We start from the raw sequence: 20,923 nt of genomic DNA on the forward strand, positions 1-20,923 counted from the left end.
CCAATGTTCCCCTTCTCAACATGTTGAATTTGGAAAATGCTAGCCATGAGATTCTCAATGTAGCAGACCCGATCCTGGGAAAAGATTGCTAGATATGTTAGCATGCCAGTCAAGTCACCTATACTAGAGGAGGAATGGCTAGTCAAAGCCTAACAAATAGCCCAAAAAGCACTTGTGTAACTGCACCACCTATTCAGATCTTAGGATCCCAATGTGTGGGCAATGAAAAGAGTACCAGGGTTTTTAAAGTGGCTGTGACCTCTGATTGCACATACTTTGCCTGTTCCAAAGGTATTTATACCTGTTATCCAGGAGAGAATTGCAGATTAGTGTTCCTAGCTGCTGATTTGGATGCACTCCTGGGATATGAGGTCCAACCATACTTGTAACACCTCACATCAAGGAGTAAGAGACTCCTGTACTGTTACCAGTCTGCTACAGGAACTGTAGTCACTGGTGCCACTATAATAGGCATTCAACAAGTTCAACATAGCCAGATCTCTACCCAGATCAAGGAAGACTTAACCATTGTTCAAGAGAGCCTAGTCGCTCTTCAGAATCAGATAGACTCATTGGTGACAATAGTCCTCCAAGACCATAGTCAGGGGTAGTACATGAAAATGCTAAAAGGTTACTAGAAAGAATTAAGATGAGAAGTACAAATGAAGGCCAATGGGGTACAATGTGGACTACATGGGGACCTTGGCTGGCCCCTTTAATGGAGCTCCTCATAATGATAACATTGGGAATACTAATAGGACCATGTGTCCTAAATGCTCTATCCAGGCTCATCCAAACTAAAATGGAAGCAATAAAGCTACAGGTAATATACTAGGAGTACCAATCATTCTCTTCAAAATAAGATTATATGGTATTATGAAAGTGAAGAGGAGGGAATGAGGTAGAAAAGACCACTTGCTAAATGCTGAATCTAGTAGGTGCTGACTGGTGCCAGACTCAACCTCTTCTTGTTCAATGGAGTGAAAAGTCCCAGACAAACCCTCCCCCACCAACCAGAGGAAAGAAGAAATGGCTAAGACAAAATAGATATTGCCCAATGTTTCAGATGGGCCCAAGAACTTCTGCCACAATTGTCCTCTTCCTGCTGGGCCACATGCCCATAGATGTCTGAAACTGAACTTCTATTAAAGTCCCTCCAGTAACCAATGTCTTTGCACCATTAGCTGGGAGCCATCACAGTGAGGGAATCATAGTCCACACACCATCTAAAAGCAACACTGTGCACTTCATTTCTTGGGCCTTCAACAAGACTCATGTTGCTGGGATGAACCTCCAGACCAGATACAGTTATGGGAGGAAGGAAAGGATTTATTGCAACTGGAGGAATGGCCTATCAGTTAAGGTGCTTGCCTGTGAAGCCTGAGGACTCGGGTTCAATTCCCTAGTACCCACATAAGCCAGATGCACAAGGTGGCATTAAAGGTATGTAACCACCATGCTCAGTTTTACTGAATATGATTTTTTTTTAATTATTGGAAGCTGGGCATGGTGGTACACCTTTAATTCCAGCACTTGGGATGCAGAGGTAGGAGGACTGCCACAAGTTCAAGGCCACCCAGAGATTAATGAATTCCAGGTCAGCCTGGGCTAGAGTGGGACCCTACCTCAAAAAAAAATTTTTTTTTTGCTAACAGAAAGCTAGAAGAAGCCATTCTGCATGCAGTTCAATGGGAGAAAGAGAAATCACCAGTGAAGATACTCACCAGTGGATACTTCAAGTCTCATAATTGGCCAGCCAGGCAAAATGAGCCAACAGGTGCAATAGTGGCATGTCTGTTATGGGGAAAACCAACTGCCCTCTAATTGGACAGGAGGCCTGCTCCAAGGGATGGAATACATCCCTGATACTGAAAACTTAAAACAGGGGTAGTCATGAGCCCTAGGGGTGTAACGTCTGCTGTTGTCTGGCCAAATATATATCCTATGCTTACCAAACTGCCCAGTAAGCACTTCCATTAACGTTCACACCCTTATATTAATGCTACTCTCACTTTTGGTTGAGAATCTTCTCTTTTCAGATAGCAGTGACCTTGGGATGACTCGGAAGGTATCATGGTGATGGAAAGAAATGACCGCAGTGCTCAGTACTGCAATATCTGCATCACACCTTCCAAGGCTCAGGGTCTAATGCGGAAGAGGTGGCGGAAAGAATGTAAGAGCCAAAGGAAGGGCAGGACTCCATACAACATGCTCCCTCCAGACACAAAATGGCCTGGATATCCATGGCCTCACAGTGCCTGACCCAACCTGCAGAAGACCATCATAAGAGGAGGAAAAGATCAAGACATCAAAAGTAAAAGAGAGACTGACTGAGATGGGGAGGAGGTATGATGGAGAGTGGAGTTTCAAAGGGATAAGTGGGGGGAGGGATGGTATTACCATGGGGTCTTTTTTATAATCATGGAAGTTGTTAATAAAAAATTAAAATTAAAAAAATTTATTGGGCTGGAGAGATTGCTCAGCAGTTAAGGCACTTGCCTGCAAAGCCTAACTACCTGGGTTCAATTACCCAGTACCCATGTTAAAAAAAAAAAAAACAGATGCACAAATCAGTGCATGTGCTTGGAGTTCACTTTCAGTGGCTGGAAGCCTTGGTGTGCCCATTCTCTGTGTCTTTCTTTCCTTTCTTTCTCTTTCTCTCTCTCTCTCTTGTTGCAAATAAATAAAACATTAAAAATTTATTGACTGGGTATTGTGATACACACCTTTAATCGTAGCACTGGGGAAGCTGAGATAGGAGGACTGCATGATATTGAGACCAGTCTGAGGCTAGAGTGAGTTCTAGGTCAGCCTGGACTAGAATGAAACCAATTCTCAAAAAAGTTCTTTTGTTTTGTTTTTGGTTTTTGGAGGTAGGGTCTCACTCTGGTCCAGGCTGACCTGGAATTAACTCTGTAGTCTCAGGGTGGCCTTGAACTCGTACCTCTGCCTCCTGAGTGTTGGGATTAAAGGCATGCGCCACCACGCCTGGCTTCAAGAAAGTTCTTTTAAATATTTTAAAAAATTTACCTCACATGCATGCATGCATGCACACCCATACAGAATCTACACCTTCTGATGCTGCAAATGAAGTCCAGATTTATGAGCCACTTTGTGTATCTTACTTTATGAGGACCCTAGGGAACCAAACCTGGGATGTTAGCCTTTACAAGCAAATCCCTTTAACCACTGAGCCATCTCTTCAGCCCTGAATGTGAATTTAAAAACAAATTATTTGTTTGCAGGCAGAGAGGGGGAAGATGAATGCATCTCTTGCTGGTGCAAGTGAACTCCACATGTACATGCCACTTAACTACAGACCCAGTATTACGTTTTCTTTCTGGGTTTTTGAGACAGTGTTACTCTAGCCAGGGCTGACCAGGAACTTACTCCATAGCCCCAGGCTGGCCTCGAACTCATGATCTTCCTCAGCCTCCTGAATGCTGTGATTAAAGGCACATGTCACCATGCCTGACCAATATGACCCTTTCTGCATCTATAGGTAGGGGATCTGAGCTCCCCTCTGTGTTGATAAGGGATCTGAGCTCTCCTCTGCAGTGATAAAAGCCAAGGTTGGTTTCCTATCCTGTCACTTGTTGCTCTGTGCTTCTAAGAAAGATGCAGGGAGCTGTTTAATTGTTGTTTTCCTATGTCAAATGCACAGTGGTGCAAGGATTTAATGGTACCAGGCAAAAGAAGGACTTAGTCAAGTCTCTTTAAAATTGCCTTTTTGTTTTTAGAAGAATTATTCACCAACAAAACCTAGGTGCATTCATTATTCATTGTAAAAATGGAGACATAGCCAGGCATGGTGGCTCACGTCTTTAATCCTAGCACTTGGGAGGCAGAGGTGGAAGGATTGCTGTGAGTTCGAGGCCACCCTGAGACAATATAGTGAATTCCAGGTCAGCCTGAGCTAGAGTGAGACCCTACCTTGAAAAGAAGAAGAAGAACAAGAAGACAGGCTAGAGATGAAGGACTGTGGTAGAGAGCTTGTCTAGTATCCCATGGGTTCAAATTCCAAAATTGCTAAATATATATATATGTTGCTGGAGAGATGGCTAAGAGTTAGGGCACTTGCCTGGAAAGCCAAAGGACCCAGGTTTGATTCCCCAGTACCCATGTAAAGCCAGATGCATAAGATGGCCCATGCATCTGGAGCTCACTTTCAGAGGCTGGCGGCCCTGGCATGTCTATTCTCTCTATCTGTCCCCTTTCTTTCTCTCAAATAATAAATAAATAAACAAAATCTTTTAAAAAAGGAATAGCCATACATAGTGTCCACTGAAACTCACCTCCACTGCAGAGAGACTGAGGCAGGTAGGTCTTGAGTTCAAGGCCAGCCTGGACTACACAGTGAGACCCTGAGTCAAAAAACAAAAATGGGGGCTGGAGAGATGGCTTAGCCATTAAGCACTTGCCTGTGAAGCCTAAGGACCCCAGTATGAGGCTCGCTTCCCCAGGACCCACATTAGCCAGATGTGCAAAGGGGCACACGCGTCTGGAGTTTGCAGTCACTGGAAGCCCTGGCACGCCCATTCTCTGTCTCTCTCTATCTGCCTCTTTCTCTCTCTGTCTGTAACTCTCAAATAAATAAATAAAAATAAACAAAAAACAAAAATGGGGCCAGGTGTGGTGGCGCATGCCTTTAATCCCAGCACTTGGGAGGCAGCAGTAGGAGGATCACCATGAGTTCGAGGTCACCCTGAAACTACATAGTAAATTCCAGGTCAGCCTGGGCTAGAATACAACTCTACCTCGAAAAGCAAAAACAAAACAAAACAAAAAACCAGGGATATTTTTTTCCTAGAAGGATGGAGCGTGGCATTAGCTGGGTAATTGTGTCCTGGAAGCACTGAACAACAGCATTCAGAAAGGACAGTGTCCAGAACAGCTTGAGCAGCTGTTCACATCACTCAGAAGTGCCCTTCCATTAGCATGACTCACCGTAGATTTGCTTAGCTTGTGACACTCATCTCAAATGTACATGAACAGGAATGTTTCTTCCCTCGCCTGAGATGGGTCTTTCTCAACGAATTTTCCCAACTGGACTAGGGTGTAGGTCTGTCCTGAGACAAATAGATCTGTCAGAAGAGCAACAGTGATGTGTGCCCCTCCCTACCTTAAAGAATGTGGTTTCAATGCTTAGACATTCCTGGCACACAGTGAGTGTTTAGTGGGCCTAGCTATTGAAGTTGCTGTTATTGACAGAGTGTTCTGTTATTTTCAGTCCCCATATTTGATTGTATCATATTACTACTGAAATGACCTTCCTCTTCCTTCTCCTCATTTCTGCCCTCCTTCCTTTCCTGTCTTATACTAGGGTTTGAGCTCAGGTCCTTGAGGCCTCCACCCCACCTTTTAAAATTTATTTATTTAGCTGGGCGTGGTGGCCCAAGCCTTCAATCCCAGCACTCAGGAGGCAGACATAGGAGGATCTAGCAGGATCGCTGTGAGTTCAAAGCCACCCTGAGACTACATAGTGAATTCCAGGTCAGCCTGGGCCAGAGTGAGACTCTACCTCAAAAAAACAAAATAAATAAATAAAATAAAAATTTATTTATTTAGACAGAGAGACTGTGTATGGGCCCACCAAGGGCATCATGCCACTGCAACTGAAGACCAGATATATGTGTCATTCTGTGCATCTGGCTTTACATGGGTCCAGGGGACTTGAACCCAGACACTTAGGTTTAGCAAGCATGCACCTTTAACTATTGAGCAATATCGCCAGCTCTCCCTCCTATTTATTTATTTATTTATTTTGTTTTTTGAGGTAGAGTCCCACTCTAGCTCATACTGACCTGGAATTAACTATGTAGTCTCAAGGTGGCCTCAAACTCACAGCAATCCTCCTACCTCTGCCTCCCAAGTGCTGGGGTTAAAGGCATGAGACACCATACCAGGCTTTCCCTCTCCATTTTATTTTATTTTATTTTATTTTATTTTATTTTATTTTATTTTATTTTATTTTATTTTATTTTTCTTTTTTTCTTTCTTTCCTTTTTTTTTTTTTTTGTTTTTTTAGGTAGGGTCTAACTCAAGCCCAGGTTGACCTGGAATTCACTATGTAGTCTCAGGCTGGCCTCGAACTCACAGCAATCCTCCTACCTCTGCCTCCCCAGTGCTGGGATTAAAAGTATGCGCTACCATGCCTGGCTTATTATTATTATTATTTTAGTTTTTCAAGGTAGGGGTTCACTCTAGCCCAGGCTGACCTGGAATTCACAATGTAGTCTCAGGGTAGCCTTGAACTCATGGCAATCCTCCTACCTCTGCCTCCCAAGTGCTGGGACTAGAGGCGTGCGCCACCACACTCTGCTTCCCTCCTCCCTTTAAATGAAAATGAACCACTTATTTATTCATTCATTTAGAAAACATTTGTTTTATACTTGCTATGATCAAATTATGTTCTTGGCAAAGGTGTTCAGTGAAAATAGTTTCTGCTATCATGGGTCTTATTTTCTCAAGGGAACTGGCAATGTTGGAAATGACTGTACCCATCATCCATGAATTAATGTTGTGTAAGATAATGATTCATTTCTGAAGGAAATAAAGCAGTTTAATATAGATGATAGTGAGCCGGGTGTGGAGGCACATGCCTTTAATTCCAGTGCTTGGGAGTTTGAGGTAGGAGGATTTCTGAGTTCAAGCTCAGCCTGGAACTGCAGAGTGAGTTCCCAGTTCGCCTGGGCTAGAGTGAGCAACCCAACCTCAAAAAGAAAAAGAAAGGGCTGGAGAGATGGCTTAGTGGTTAAGCACTTGCCTGTGAAGCCTAAGGACCCCGGTTTGAGGCTTGATTCTCCAGGACCCACATTAGCCAGATGCACAAGGGGGTGCATGCGTCTGGAGTCATTTGCAGTGGCTGGAAGCCCTGGTGTGCCCATTCTCACTCACTCTCTCTTTCTATCTGCCTCTTTCTCTCTCTGTCACTCTCAAATAAATAAATAAAAATGAACAAAAAAATTAAAAATAAATAAATAAATAAATAAAAAAGAAAAAGAAAAAAGAAAAGATTCTTGCTGGGCATGGTGGTGCATGCCTTTAATCTCAGCACTTGGGAGGCATAGGTAGGAGGATTGCCATGAGTTCAAGGCTACCCTGAGACTACATAGTGAATTCCAGGTCAGCCTAGGCTATTGTAAAACCCTATCTCAAACAAACAAACAAAAGCTGGGCGTGGTGCCACATGCCTTTAATCCCAGCATTTGTGAGGCAGAGGTAGGATTGCTGTGAGTTCAAGACCACTCTGTGACTACATAGTGAATTCCAGGTCAGGCTGGCCTAGAATGAGACCCTACCTCCAAAAGCAAAAATCAAAACAAACAAACACAAATTCTTACTTTTAAAATATTTATTTATTTATGCATTTATAAAAGAGAGAGAGAGAATAGGCATGCTAGGGCCTCCAGCTACTGCAAACAAACGTCAGATGCATGCACCACTTTGTGCATCTGGCTTTACGTAGTTACTAAGGAATTGAACCTGGGTCCTTTGGCTTTGCTGGCAAGCATCTTAACTGCTAAGCCATCTCTGCAGCCTAAGATGTTTTTTAAATTAATTTATTTATTTGACAGTGACAGACAGAGATAGAGGCAGATAGAAAGAAATAGAGAGAATAGGCACACCAGGGCCTCCAGCCACTGCAAACGAACTCCAGATGCGTATGCCCCCTTGTGCATCTGGCTAATGTGGGTCCTGGGAAAACAAACCTCTAACCAGAGTCCTCAGGCTTCACAGGCAAGTGCTCAACCAGTAAGTCATCTCCAGCCCCCAAGATTCTTTTTTAAATGTAAAAAAGTACATCAGGTCTTTGATTTCTCTCTCTCTCTCTTGACTTACTTATTTAACACAGAAACGGAGAGAAAAAGGGAAAGAGAAAGAATGGGTGTGGCAGGTCCTCTAGCCACTGCAAATGAATTCCAGACATGTGTACCCCCTTGTGCATCTGGCTAACTTGGGCCCTGGGGAATTGAACCTGGGTCCTTTGGCTTTGCAGGCAGATGCCTAAACTGCTAAGCCGTTCTTCCAGCCCCCAAGATTCTTTTTTTTTTTTTTTTAATATTTATTTATTTGTAAGCAGAGTAAGATAGAGAAGAGACAGAGGGAATGGGTGCTCAAGGGCCTCCAGTTGCTGCAAAGGAACTCCAGGTGCATGCACCCCTGTGCATCTGGCTTTAGGTGGGTACTGGGGAATCAGACCCAGGTTGTTAGGTTTTGCAGGCAAGTGCCTTAACTGCTAAACTATCTCTCCAGCCCAAGATTCTGATTTATAAAGTGATGCACTTTGGGCTGGAGAGATGGCTTAGCTGTTAAATGCTTGCCTATGAAGCCTAAGGACCCTGGTTCAATTCCCCATGATCCACATTAGCCAGATGCACAAGGGGGCACATACATCTGGAGTTTGTCTGCTGTGGCTGGAGGCCCTGGCACACCAATTCTCTCTCTCTCTCTCTTTCTATCTGCCTCTTTCTGTCTGTCACTCTCAAATAAATAAAAATAAAAACAAATAATTAAAGCGATGTACTTTGAAATAAGGGAATGCTTAGATCTGATATACCCTTGTAAAATTCTCTTCTAAGCCGGGCGTGGTGGCGCACGCCTTTAATCCCAGCACTCGGGAGGCAGAGGTAGGAGGATCGCCATGAGTTCAAGGCCACCCTGAGACTACAGAGTTAATTCCAGGTCAGCCTGGACCAGAGTGAGACCCTACCTCGAAAAACCAAAAAAAAAAAAAAAAAAATTCTCTTCTATTGCATTCCATTGTATTGTATTGTATCTATTCTATTCTCTATTATATTCTATTGATAGTTGAGATCGGCTGTGGGAAATTGGGCTGAAGTGACTGAGTTCGCGATGGGGAAAACTTTAGAAACTGTTCCTTTGGGAAGGAAAAAGAGGGAAAAGGAACAGTTCTGTAAACTCTTTATTGGTGGCATCAGCTTCAAAACCATTGAAGAAAGCTTGAGAAATTACTATGAGTTATGGGGGAAGCCCACAGACTATGTGGTGATGAGGGATCCTGTACGCAAAAGACCAAGAGGGTTTGGTTTTGTAACTTTCTCATTCATGGCTGAGATAGGTGCTGTCATTGCTGCAAGGCCTCATGCCACTGATGGGAGAGTAGTTGAGCCAAAATGTGCAGTAGCCAGAGAGGAGTCCAGAAAACCTGGATCCCATGGGACTGTGAAGAAACTATTTGTTGGTGGAATTAAAGAAGACACTGAGGAGTGTCGCCTTAGAGATCACTTTGAAGACTATGGAAACACTGATACTATTGAAATAATTACTGATAAGCAGTCTGGAAAGAAAAGAGGCTTTGGGGGCTGAAGAGATGGCTTAGGGGTTAACGTGCTTGCCTGTGATGCTAAGGACCCATGTTTGACTCTCCAGATCCTACGTTAGCCAGATGCACAAAGGTGAGGCAAGTGCAAGGTCACACATACCAATAGGTGGTGCAAACATCTGTCATTTGATTGCAGTGGCTGAGACTTGAGCACCAAGCTCTCTCTCTTGAATTAAAAAAAGAAAGAGAGAGAGACTTTGGCTTTGTTACTTTTTTTGTTTGTTTGTTTTTTCAGGGTAAGTTTTCACTATATTCCAGGCTGACCTGGAATTCACTATGTAGTCTCAGGGAGGCCTTGAACTCACAGTGATTCTCCTACCTCTGCCTCCCGAGTGATGGGATTAAAGGCGTGCATCACCACACCTGACAATTGGCTTTGTTACTTCTGATGTCCATGATCCTGTGCATGAAATTGTATTGCAAAAATATCACACCATCTATGATCATAATGCAGAAGTAAGAAAGGCATTGTCAAGACAATAAATACAGGAAGTCCAGAGTTCTAGGAGTGGAAGAGGAGGGAACTTTGGTTTTGGAGATTCCCATGGTGGTGGTGGAAATTATGGACCAGGACCAGGAAGTAACTCTACAGGAGGATCTGATGGACACGGAAGTGGACAAGGATTTGTTGAGGGCTGGCAACTCTGAAGGTAGCCCTGGTTATGGAAGAGGAAGAGGAGGAAATGGTGGTGGAGGACCTGGATGTGGCAACTACACACATGCAGAAAAAAAGTGATTTGTCATGGCTTTTATTCTCAACTTTCAGAGTTGGGAATGTCTTTTATGGAAGCTGCATAAGACCTTCCCTTCCATATGGCAAGGGGCTGTCTTGATTGAAACTCAGTTCAGGGCATTTGTTGGTCATTTGGCCCCAAGTGCAAGGGAGATGTTTTGCTTTGTGAACCTGTAAAAACTGAGTTATACTTAATACATCTTGACTTTTCATTATACACATAGGCTGCTGATTTGGGACTTTTGTGTTCCACAGCATGCTATCCCCATAACCAGTATTTTTACTGCTGACTATTAGGTCAGGACAAAATGGAGTCACCGAGGACAGCAGGTGGGCGACAGATACCAGGAGTGGGTCATCCACATTCCTCAAGGAACCATCCAGCCATTATCTCTTCCTTGCCTAACAATGCCCCAGGTCTATGTGTCTAGAAAAAAGAAACAGCTCTAGATGACTAATAAGGCTGTTTAATCTGTGGAATCATTACAGTGTCAACAAAGACATGATAGTAAAGATTGTGGAAAGCAGTTAAGGGATGCAGGACTGATGGTAATTTCAGCAACAGCCCTAGGTGTGAGCATGGTGTGTGTGGTGGGTGTGTGCCAGGGTGGGTGGAAAGGCTAAGGTGGGAAAGGTCTTCAGGCTTGCACCAAGACTTCTAACCCACCAAGCCTCAAATATGGATGCACATTAGAATCTCCTGACATTTACAAAATACTCATTGACCCCTGGAATTCCCTCTCTCCTGGATTCTGAGTGAGTTGGTCTATCTTATGGTCTGGGCTATCTCAGGGTTAGGATTCTACTCAAGTGAAGAATCTGTGTTTAGCTGGTCATGGTGGTGCACGCCTTTAATCCCAGCACTCGGGAGGCAGAGGTAGGAGGACCACCGTGAGTTTGAGGCCACTCTGAGACTACATAGTGAGTTCCAGGTCAGCCTGGGTCAGAGTGAGACCCTACCTCAAACAAACCATTTAAAAATAAATAAAAAATAATCTGTGTTTGTGGGCTGGAAAGATGGCTTAGCAGTTAAGGCACTTGCCTGCAAAGCCTAACAATCTGGGTTTGATCCCCCAGTACCCACATAAAGTCAGCTGCATGAAGTGGTGCATGCATCTGGAGTTTGTTTGCAGTGACTAGAGACCCTAGCATGCCCATTCCTCCCCACACCCATCCCTCCAAATCAATAAAACAAAATACAAGAATCCATGTTTATGACAAAGAGATTGAAACCTCTTCATTGCTCAAGACAACCAATCTTCCCATTGACCCATCTTCTTTCACTTAGTCATGGTGCATGATCAAGTCAGCTGAGTGCCTTCTTGTTCCAGAAAAATCTGGATTCAAGTCAGTGAGAATCCAAGCATCACTCACATCATTAGTGGGTTAAAGTGTCTCCATGCTCTGAAGTGTGTTTGGCCCCAAATGATAAGTCCATGTCTTTTTTTTTTTCCCCTGAGGTAGGGTTTCACTGTAGTCCAGGCTGACTTGGAATTCACTATGTGGGTCCTGGGGAGTCGAACCTAGGTCCTTTGGCTATGCAGGCAAGTGTCTTAACCACTAAGCCATCGCTCCAGCCTGAGAAGCTATTCTGATTTACACTGCCTCTCCCTCTACAACATTACATAGAGCAATGGAGAGAATATTTCCTTTTGTGTGTGCGCCTTTGCCACACTGTGTAGAGGCCTGAGGATGTCACCTTGAGGTGTATGCAGGTCCTTACCATCTTGTCTTAATTTTTGCCATTTTTCCTTTACTTTTTTAAAAAACATATTTTATTTATTTATTTGAGACAGAGAAAGAGGTAGAGAGAAAGTGAGAGAGAAAGAGAGCGAGAATGGGCACACCAGGGCCTCCAGCCACTGCAAATGAACTCCAGACACATGCGCCACCTTGTGCAACTGGCTCATGTGGGTCTTGGGGAACTGAACTAGGGTCCTTTAGCTTTGCAGGCAAGTGCCTTAACTGTTAAGCCATATTCTCCAGCCCTCCTTTTCTTTTTTTAAAAAATATTTTTATTCATTTGAGATGGAGAGAGCCAGAGAGAGAGAATGGGCACAGTAGGGCCTCCAGCCACTGCAAACATACTCCAGATGCATGCACCACCTTGTGCATCTGGCTTACGTGGGTCCTGTGGAATTGAACCTGGATCCTTTGGCTTTGCAGGCAAGTACCATAACTGCTAAGCCATCCCTCTAGCCCCATTTTTCTTTTTTCGAGACAAGGTCTCACTCTAGTCCAGACTGATTTCAAACACATAATAATGCATCTACCTAAGCCTCCTGAGTGCTGGGATTATAAGCATGAGTGACCACATCCAGTGATATGTGTGTGTGTGTGTGTGTGTGTGTGTGTGTTTTACTAGGACTAGAACCTAGTACATCATGCATGTTGGCTAATCATTCTATTATTTTTTTTTAACTTTTAAAAATATATTGTTTTTATTTATTTATTTAACAGATAGAAAGAGGGAGAGAGAGAGAGAGAATGGGCATGCCAGGGCTCCAGCCACTGCAAACAAACTCTAGACGCGTGCACCCCCTTGTACATCTGGCTTACATGGGTCCTGGGCAATCAAACATGGGTCCTTTGGCTTTGCAGACAAACTCCTTATCTACTGAGCCATCTCTTCAGCCCATCACTCTATTCTTAACAATGGTCCTTGTCTGGATTGTGTAGTTCCAGGTTCTTAGCATCTCATTCAAAGAACTGAAAATATTGCACAAACAGCAAAAGTGAGAGATTTCATTTAAAAGCATAAGAACAGGGTAGATATACTTCAAGGGACCAGTGGGCTTGAGCAAGACTGTTCAAGAGCCCTGGGTTTCTCTGTATGGGTCCAGGAGGAGGTGGAAGAGGAGGAGGAGGAATTGGTTGCTAGGAGTAGGGTGTGGGTGATTCTGCTTTAAGAAGCTTGGGTGATGTTAAGTTTTTTCATTATACGTGGCCTTTCTCATGATTTGAAACACATGCATACCCAATCATATATAGGATGGTAACGAGGGAATTTTCCCTGAAAGCTCATTCTTAAGACATTTTGTCTTACTGCACATGTACCGATAGCCAGTTCAGGCTGGATAAGTTCATTGCCTAGTTTCAGAATGTGTCTGACCACCAAAGGAGAGTTGCTAAGGTAGAACTGACATTGCTTTGAAGTGTGTGTGTAGCTCAATACAGGTGAGGTCCTGGCTTGCTGAGCTGTCTCACTAAACCATAGCTCCAGAAGAGTTTGAATTTTTCTGCTTGCTGTAAAACAAGATTGTAGTTTGTGGAAGTATTGACTTACTTCTGGTTTATCTTTACCCTTTGGCATTTCATAATTAAATAGAAGGGGTGTAGACTGGGCTTTCTAATGCCTATAGGCATTAGATTGTATTTCTCTTTTGCTGTGAGATCTTGCAAAAATCATAGTTCAGTTTATCTGCTTTACTTTCTCACTGGCAAATTCTTTCTGTAATGCTTTGTTTAAATCCTGGGAATATTGTCATTAGATTTGGATCAATAATTCCCAGTAGCTATGTATGGTGGTTCATGCCTATATTTCTGGAGGTAGAGGCAAGAGTATGTGAAGCTGAAATACTGACCTTGTTTCACAACACAAAACCAAACCAAACCAACCAACCAAACAAACAAAAAAATCTATACTGGGTGCTTTTAACTTTTAAAAAAAGAAGCAGAGGAAGAGAGAGCATAATAACCCACTGCACATGTTCCAAAGATTGTTGAGGAGAGACCCTGGGCTCAAATAGTATGTAAAAACAATGGGCATTTATTCCGCAGAATCAGCCAGAATGTGGTGGTCAACCATTCATACAAAATGGCAACAGTTCAGAAGCAGGCAGACTCCTTTTAAGCCCAGCTAAGGGAATTCCCAGGTTGGTTAGGTCATCTTCTGACACAATTGGCTAGGCAAGCAGCAGTTAGAATTGTACGTCTCTGATTGGTTGGGGCAAAAAGAGCAAGAAACTGACATGTTTGGACATGCCTCCAGGAACTGACTCAGCCCCCAGGGCACAAATGGCGGCTATCTTCCTCTACCACAGCCCCCAGGGCACAAAATGGTGGCTATCTTTCCCTACCATACCCCTCAGAGCACAAAATGGTGGCTACCTTTCCCTGGCCTTGAAAGGCCCAAGAAGCCAGGAGCCTAGAAATACTATCAACGCTCCAAAAGGAGCTTTAATGGGGCCCTGCATACCTCAAATTCCAAGCCCTACTCTCTGCTAGAAAGTAAGGAAAAAGTCACTCTTCTCATTGTGTCAGAGACCGCCCTCGATATAAAGCTAGGTAAAAGGGCATAAGACTAGCCCTTGAGGATGGGAAGTGAGTAACGGATTAAACTGCTTATCTAGCTTCTGTAAACTGTTTGCACCATAAGCCCTAGTAGCCTATCTTAACCACACTTTGTCACCCCCTACCCAAGAGCCCAAATGCTGACCTCTAAGGTTATAGGAAACTGATTGGTCCATGGAGCGTGGGCTTGAGTAATTTAAAATGATTGGCTTAGAAACTATGGAATGGCATAAACCGACTGGCCCACACTGCACGGGCTCCTGATGCTAAGAAATGATTGGTTTTAATGCACAGGCTTTGTTAGAAACCATATAAAAGCTGTCCCGTTCCTGCATTCAGGGCTCTGCAGTCCTCTACCCCTGCGTGGTGTACGACTGTGGGTCGCATCAAGACCGTTTCTTGGGAGTGATTTGGGGTGTCGCCATTTCCGGGCGGAGCGTGGGGTCCTCGTTTTGGGGGTCTTACAGCCTCAGCCCCATGGCACAAAATGGTGGCTATCTTCTGCCGCTACATGTCAGGGTCACTGTTGATTAACAGCCTGCCCTTTGTTTATAGTTTTTCCCAGAAGTCTTGTTTACCTCTCTAGGAAACTGAAACTTAGGCCTAGTTAGGACAGCACCTTACTGAAGCCTGTCATGGCGTCAGTTTGGTCCCTTCACAAATGTCATGAGCACTCTCAAAGATGATTGGTTGAGAGGATTCCGCCGGCGAAGACCAATGATACTCAGACACTGGTATACTTGCAAAGGAGTTTACTGGGATGAAAGTCACGCACAAGCAAGTCCAAACTATCACAAATAATATTATAGCTAATATAATATATAACCAAGGTATATCCATTGCTACATTACTAACACAAGAATATTTCTAACGAGTCTAACATGTATATGACCTGACAATGCGAGATTTGAGTTGCAACGTTTTACGACGTTTTACGACCTGACCAACGTGAGGTTCGAGCTGCGCTCCAAGCCGAGTCTTGGTCCACTGGCGTAAGCTAGTGCTCTGGCTTACGGATGATCATTCGGACAGAGTGTCGGGCTGATGAATTCGGATCGGTGATGTGTCTCGCAGGGATCTCAGTCAGGACTGCTGAGTAACCTTTCAGTCAGTCATAGTGTCGGGGAGACTGAGACAATGGTTGCTGAGCAGCTGGGGTTTTTATACCTTCCAATGCTTATCTAATAGTTTCACACACACATCTACTAATCTCTACTACGTCACTGCACACAGTTAGTCTTAGTTTTGCTTACAAGCTTTGACTTTGCATTTTTTACTCTCACAACAAACTTGTTTATCCTAAACTGGCCCTGGACCATATGCTGGTCCTTACATGCTCATAACAACAAACAACTCCAGATGCATGTACCACCTTGTGCATCTGGTTTAATATTCTTTTACCTTGGCTTCCAGAGTGCTAGGATTAAAGGTGGCTATCACACCTGGCTTTGTTTGTTTTATTTTATTTTATTTTTATTTGAAAGAGAGGGAGGGAGGGAGACAGAGAAAGGAGCAAATAGAGAATGGGCACATCAGGATCTCCAGCCACTGCAAATGAGTTCTAGATGCGTGTGCCACCCTGTGCATCTGGCTTACATGGGTCCTTGAGAATTGAATCTGGGTCCTCTGGCAAGTACTTTAACCACTAAGCCATCTCTAGCCCTGTTTGTTTTTGAGGTAGGAAATCATTCTAGCCTAGGCAGACCTGGAATTGAAGGACCCAGAAACTAGACTGACTCCATTACAGGCTTCAATAGGGCTTTGCCCTAGCTAGGCCTGAGTTTTAAGCCAGTCCTTAGACATGCCCAGGACATGCCTGAGACTTATCCAGGACTTGTTCCTTCTGCCTTTCTGCCCCAGCCAATCAGAAACACACATATGTTACTGCTGCCCACTTAGCCCATCATAATGAAGATTACCTAACCTGCCTGGAATTCCCCTAGCCCCTGCCCCCAACTTTTCCCACCAATATCCTAAACCAATCAGAAGAATACAAGTACAGTTATTGTTTAAATCAACCAATCATGTACCCATCTCCTTCTATGTTCATATTCCTATAAAAACCCTACCCTCCCAGTACTCGGGCTCTTGTACAGATCCACTGCGTTGGTGAAGGTGTGAGTTTAAGCACAAAATAAAGCTCCTTGCCTTTGCATATGTGCTTGGTTCTCCTTGGTGGTCACTGGGGATGCCAAGAACTGGGCATAACAGAATTCACTATGTAGTCTCAGGCTGGCCTCAAACTCACAATGATCCTCCTACCTCTGCTTCCCAAGTGCTGGGATTAAAGGCATGGGCCGTCATGCCCAGCAGTCTCCAGGTTCTCTTCTTTGAATTCAATGAATACAATCCACAGACCACAGAGAATGGAGTTTAGAAAGACTTTATTATATACAGTTTAAGAGAAAGAAGGCAGAGCTCTGGGGTGGTCCCCAGAACTGGGAAAACTCCATTGAGACTGTTTTTCTTTTTTTTAAGATTTATTTTTATTTATTTATTTGAGAGAGAGAGAGAGAGAGATAGAGAGAGAGAGAGCGCACGAGCGAGCGAGCTCAAGAGAACAGGTGCGCCAGGGCCTCTAGCCACTGTAAACGAACTCCAGATGCATGTGCCCCCTTGTGCATCTGGCTAAGGTGGGACCTGGAGAAGCGAACTGGGGTCCTTAGGCTTCACAGGCATGTGCCTTTACCACTAAGCCGTTTCTCCAGGCCAAGACTGGGGTCTTTAATGGGAATTCACTGACAGGGACCCAGCCAGCCTCTAGGCCAGGTGTCCAGTTACTTCACCAGGATGCCAGGGAAGGGGAACTTCTTTGATATATCTGGCCCCCAACAAGATGGTGGCATAAAAAAGGCAAAGGAAGACCAGATTTTCCCTATAGGCTCAAGGTTATGTTTCGATTTTAGCCATGCTCAGTTTACTTGCAGGGGGCCCTGCTAACCCTAAATGGCCTAAAGGATACAGGGGAAACAGATGACAAAGTGTTTCTTAGACCCAAGACTTATATACCTTATTTTGTTTGATTCCTACTGTCCTGAAATCAGGTATAATCATGTTCTACAGCTTATAAAACTCAGAATGAAACTTTACTCATACACAGTAAACAAAAAAACTATTTTTAAAAAATATTTTGGGCTGGAGAGATGGCTTAGTGGTTAAATGCTTGCCTGTGAAGCCTAAGAACCCTGGTTCGAGGCTTGGTTCCCCAGGACCCACGTTAGCTAGATGCACAAGAGGGCACACACATCTGGAGTTCGTTTGCAGTGGCTGGAGGCCCTGGCATGCCCATTCTCTTTCTCTCTCTCTCTATCTGCCTCTTTCTCTCTCTGTCTGTTGCTCTCAAATAAATACATAAAAATAAACAAAAAAAAAAAATTGCATTTGCCAGGCATGGTGGTGCACACATTTAATCCCAGCACTTGGGAGGCAGAAGTAAGAGGATCACCATGAGTTCAAGGCCACCCTGAAACTACATAGTGAATTCCAGGTCAGCCTGAGCTAGAGCAAGACCCTACCACAAAATTAAAGATGTGGACCACCACGCCTAGCTTCAAAATAGCCATTTTTGACTTGGGAGGCAGAGGTAGGAGGATCGCCATGAATTCAAGGCCACCCTGAGACTCCATAGTGAATTCCAGATACTACCACAGTAGCATGAAGGAGCAATGAGTAAGGATTTTCCATCCATTGAGATCCAGTGGCTAAAGGAGCAGAACATAGTTCTCTGGAAAGCTGTCTCACAGATGAGGAGAGAGATGGAAATGCTGAGTGGTTTCCTTCCTCCCATGCAGTCAGGGGAGTGCTCAAATGTGAACCTTAATCCCGAGGCTGGAGGAGATGTAGCCCCTCCTGATTATGACCTGGCTCTGGAAGCAGAAGTGTAAAACCTAAAGCATAAACTTAAAGCCCTGGAAGAACAGCTAGAAGGCATGACAGGTACCTTGAAGATGTCCTCGGCCCCTGCTGATTTGCACCCTGGTGGCCACAGCTCTACACAGCCATTCGGTGAGGACCCTGGCTCCTCGGTTACATGCTTTATTCTAGGAAGTTCTTCTGAAAATTGAGATGTAACTCCTGAGGAAGTCCTACAAGTGCAATGCACAGCTTGAGGTGTTTCCCACCATCAGCCATCATACTATTTTCAGCAGGCCCCTCACTCCCTCATGTGTTAGCTGCCGACTGATGCTCACCTAGAGGTTGGAGATTCTCTTTCTCACCTAAGTGGAATTATATGGCCCATGTAATTTGTCTAGCTTCTTTTGACATTAAATGTGTTAAGTTTAAAAAAACACAAATTAGTCACTTTTAATAATTTAACTTCATGTGTATATATATTATACATATATCACCTTCAGATATTTTACTTGTAATTATGAGGTTTTTAACAGTGTGGCCTATTGTGGTAATTTCCTACAGACTCAATCTATGAACACTGTGTAAAAATTTAATTATCAGAATAGCAACAAGAGTTACTGCATGTCAGTCCTCACCTACTCTTCTTCTAGAGTACATTATACCACATAATAAGGAAATTGGATTTGAGTAAGTGCAAGATTTTTTTTTTTTTCTTTTTTACTTCTGGCTTATGTGGGAAGCTTGGGAATTGAACCTAGCCTGACCGACTTTGCATGTAAGCACCTTTAACTGCTGAGGGATCATCTAAGCCCACGGCATTTCTTTTTTTCTTTCTTTCTTTCTTTCTTTTTTTTTTGGTTTTTCGAGGTAGGGTCTCACTCTGGTCCAGGCTGACCTGGAATTAACTCTGTCATCCCAAGGTGGCCTTGAACTCATGGCAATCCTCCTACCTCTGCCTCCCAAGTGCTGGGATTAAAGGCGTGCGCCACCATGCCTGGCCCACGGCATTTCTTAAAGAGTGGGACATCTAAATCTATACCACAGCTGAACAATCTACATTACTACAGAGGTGACATGTCCTTTACTACTTAGGCTTTTATTATTATTTTAAATATTTGTACTGATCATTCATTTGCAAGGGAGAAAGAGAATGAATGACTGTGCCAGGTTCTTCTGCTACTGCAAATGAACTGTGAACACATATGCCACTTTATGTATCTGTCTTTATGCAGGTACTGGGGAACTGACCTGGGACTGTTGGGCTTTGCAAAAAAGTGCCTTAATGTCCAAGCCATCTCTCAAGCCTAAGTTTTCCTTTAAATGAATATTGAATGACTCTTGGGGAGGACAGGTTAGGAAAAGACCCCCATTTAATAATCAGCTTCAGGGAGACAAACTAATATTCGAGAATTTTTGGTAGCAATTGGAAATTCAAAATATCTAAACAGTATGGAAAAGGCTCAAGCAAATAACCAGAAGTGGCAAAATGAATTCTGATTTTGTGTGTGTGAGAGAGAGAGAAAACTGGCAAACCAGGGCCTCCAGCCACTCCAATTGAATTCCAAACATGTGGGCCACATTGTGCACGTGTCATTGTGTGCATTTGCCGTCCGTGGGATCTGGGGAGTCAAACATGGGTCCTTAGGCTTCACAGGCAAGCCCGGACCAGGAGCGTTTACTGGAGCAGGAGCCTTGGGGTTCAGGTGTCAGGCAAGAGGAACAGTCAAGAAGACGCTATACCCCTCCAAGTAGATTTATAATCTACTGCAGTGGGCTTCACTTTCAGGCTCAGGAGAGTTCTGAGAGATAGAGTTGATTGGTGTGGACTCAAGGGCTGGCTCTGAAACAGGACAGTCAGCCATGATGGCAGGTTTTGGGGCTGAGCCTAACCAAACAGGATCAGATCTAAACCTTAATTCTAGGACAGGAGAACTCCTTCCCAAGGAGTTGTGCATGGAACAACAGATCTAGGGAATTCCTTTAGGCAAGAGATAAGAAGGACATTCCTGCTTTGTTATTTTTGTGGCCCAGTCACCCTAACCTGCCTCAGTGGGATAGAAAAACTTTTATTTATTTATTTACTTTTTGGTTTTTCAAGCTAGGGTCTTGCTCTAGCTCAGGTTGACCTGGACTTCACTATGCCTCAGGGTGGCCTCTATCTCCCGAGTGCTGGGATTAAAGGCATGTGAAGAATCTTCATTGGCTTTTCTTCATGATTATCAGAACTCCTGGGAAGCAACACAGACATTTATATGTAAAAAATGGAAATGCCTTACTGAGACATCTGACTTGATTAGTTTTTCTTTTCCCTATTTGAGTCAGCTGGACTTGTTCTGACTCAAGTTCACAGCATTCAGTTACTTTTACAAAGATATTCTCAGGTTAAACTTCTAGTTTTCACTTCGTTCCTGGGAAGGACTAAAGTAAGGAGGCATCCTAGGTCCTTTTTTTGGGGGTGGGGGGGAAGGGCAGGTTAGTACCTTATTTAAGCTAGACAGTGGCTTTGCCACTAAGCAACATCACTTGCCTTAAGGCCTAATTTTTTTTCTCCAAAGGTAGGGTCTCACTCTAGCCCAGGCTAGCCTCAAACTCACAGTAATACACGTGTCTCCTAAGTGCTGGGATCAAAGCTGTGTCACCACAACTGGATTTAAGGCTTCATTACAAAAAAAATTGGGGTGGGAAGATGGCTCAAT

The 20,923-nt window shown here is 43.9% G+C and overlaps 1 protein-coding gene and 1 pseudogene across 1 annotated transcript in view; one reads left to right on the forward strand and one right to left on the reverse strand.

The window, feature by feature from the left end:
- Positions 1–20,923, reverse strand: part of Katnal2 (katanin catalytic subunit A1 like 2) — a 174,837-nt gene that overhangs the window by 151,250 nt on the left and 2,664 nt on the right. The window lies entirely within an intron of this gene.
- Positions 8,857–10,082, forward strand: LOC101611763 (annotated as a pseudogene).

Source organism: Jaculus jaculus, chromosome 2 (assembly GCF_020740685.1).
Source record: "Jaculus jaculus isolate mJacJac1 chromosome 2, mJacJac1.mat.Y.cur, whole genome shotgun sequence".
NCBI classification, from domain to species: Eukaryota; Metazoa; Chordata; class Mammalia; order Rodentia; family Dipodidae; genus Jaculus; species Jaculus jaculus.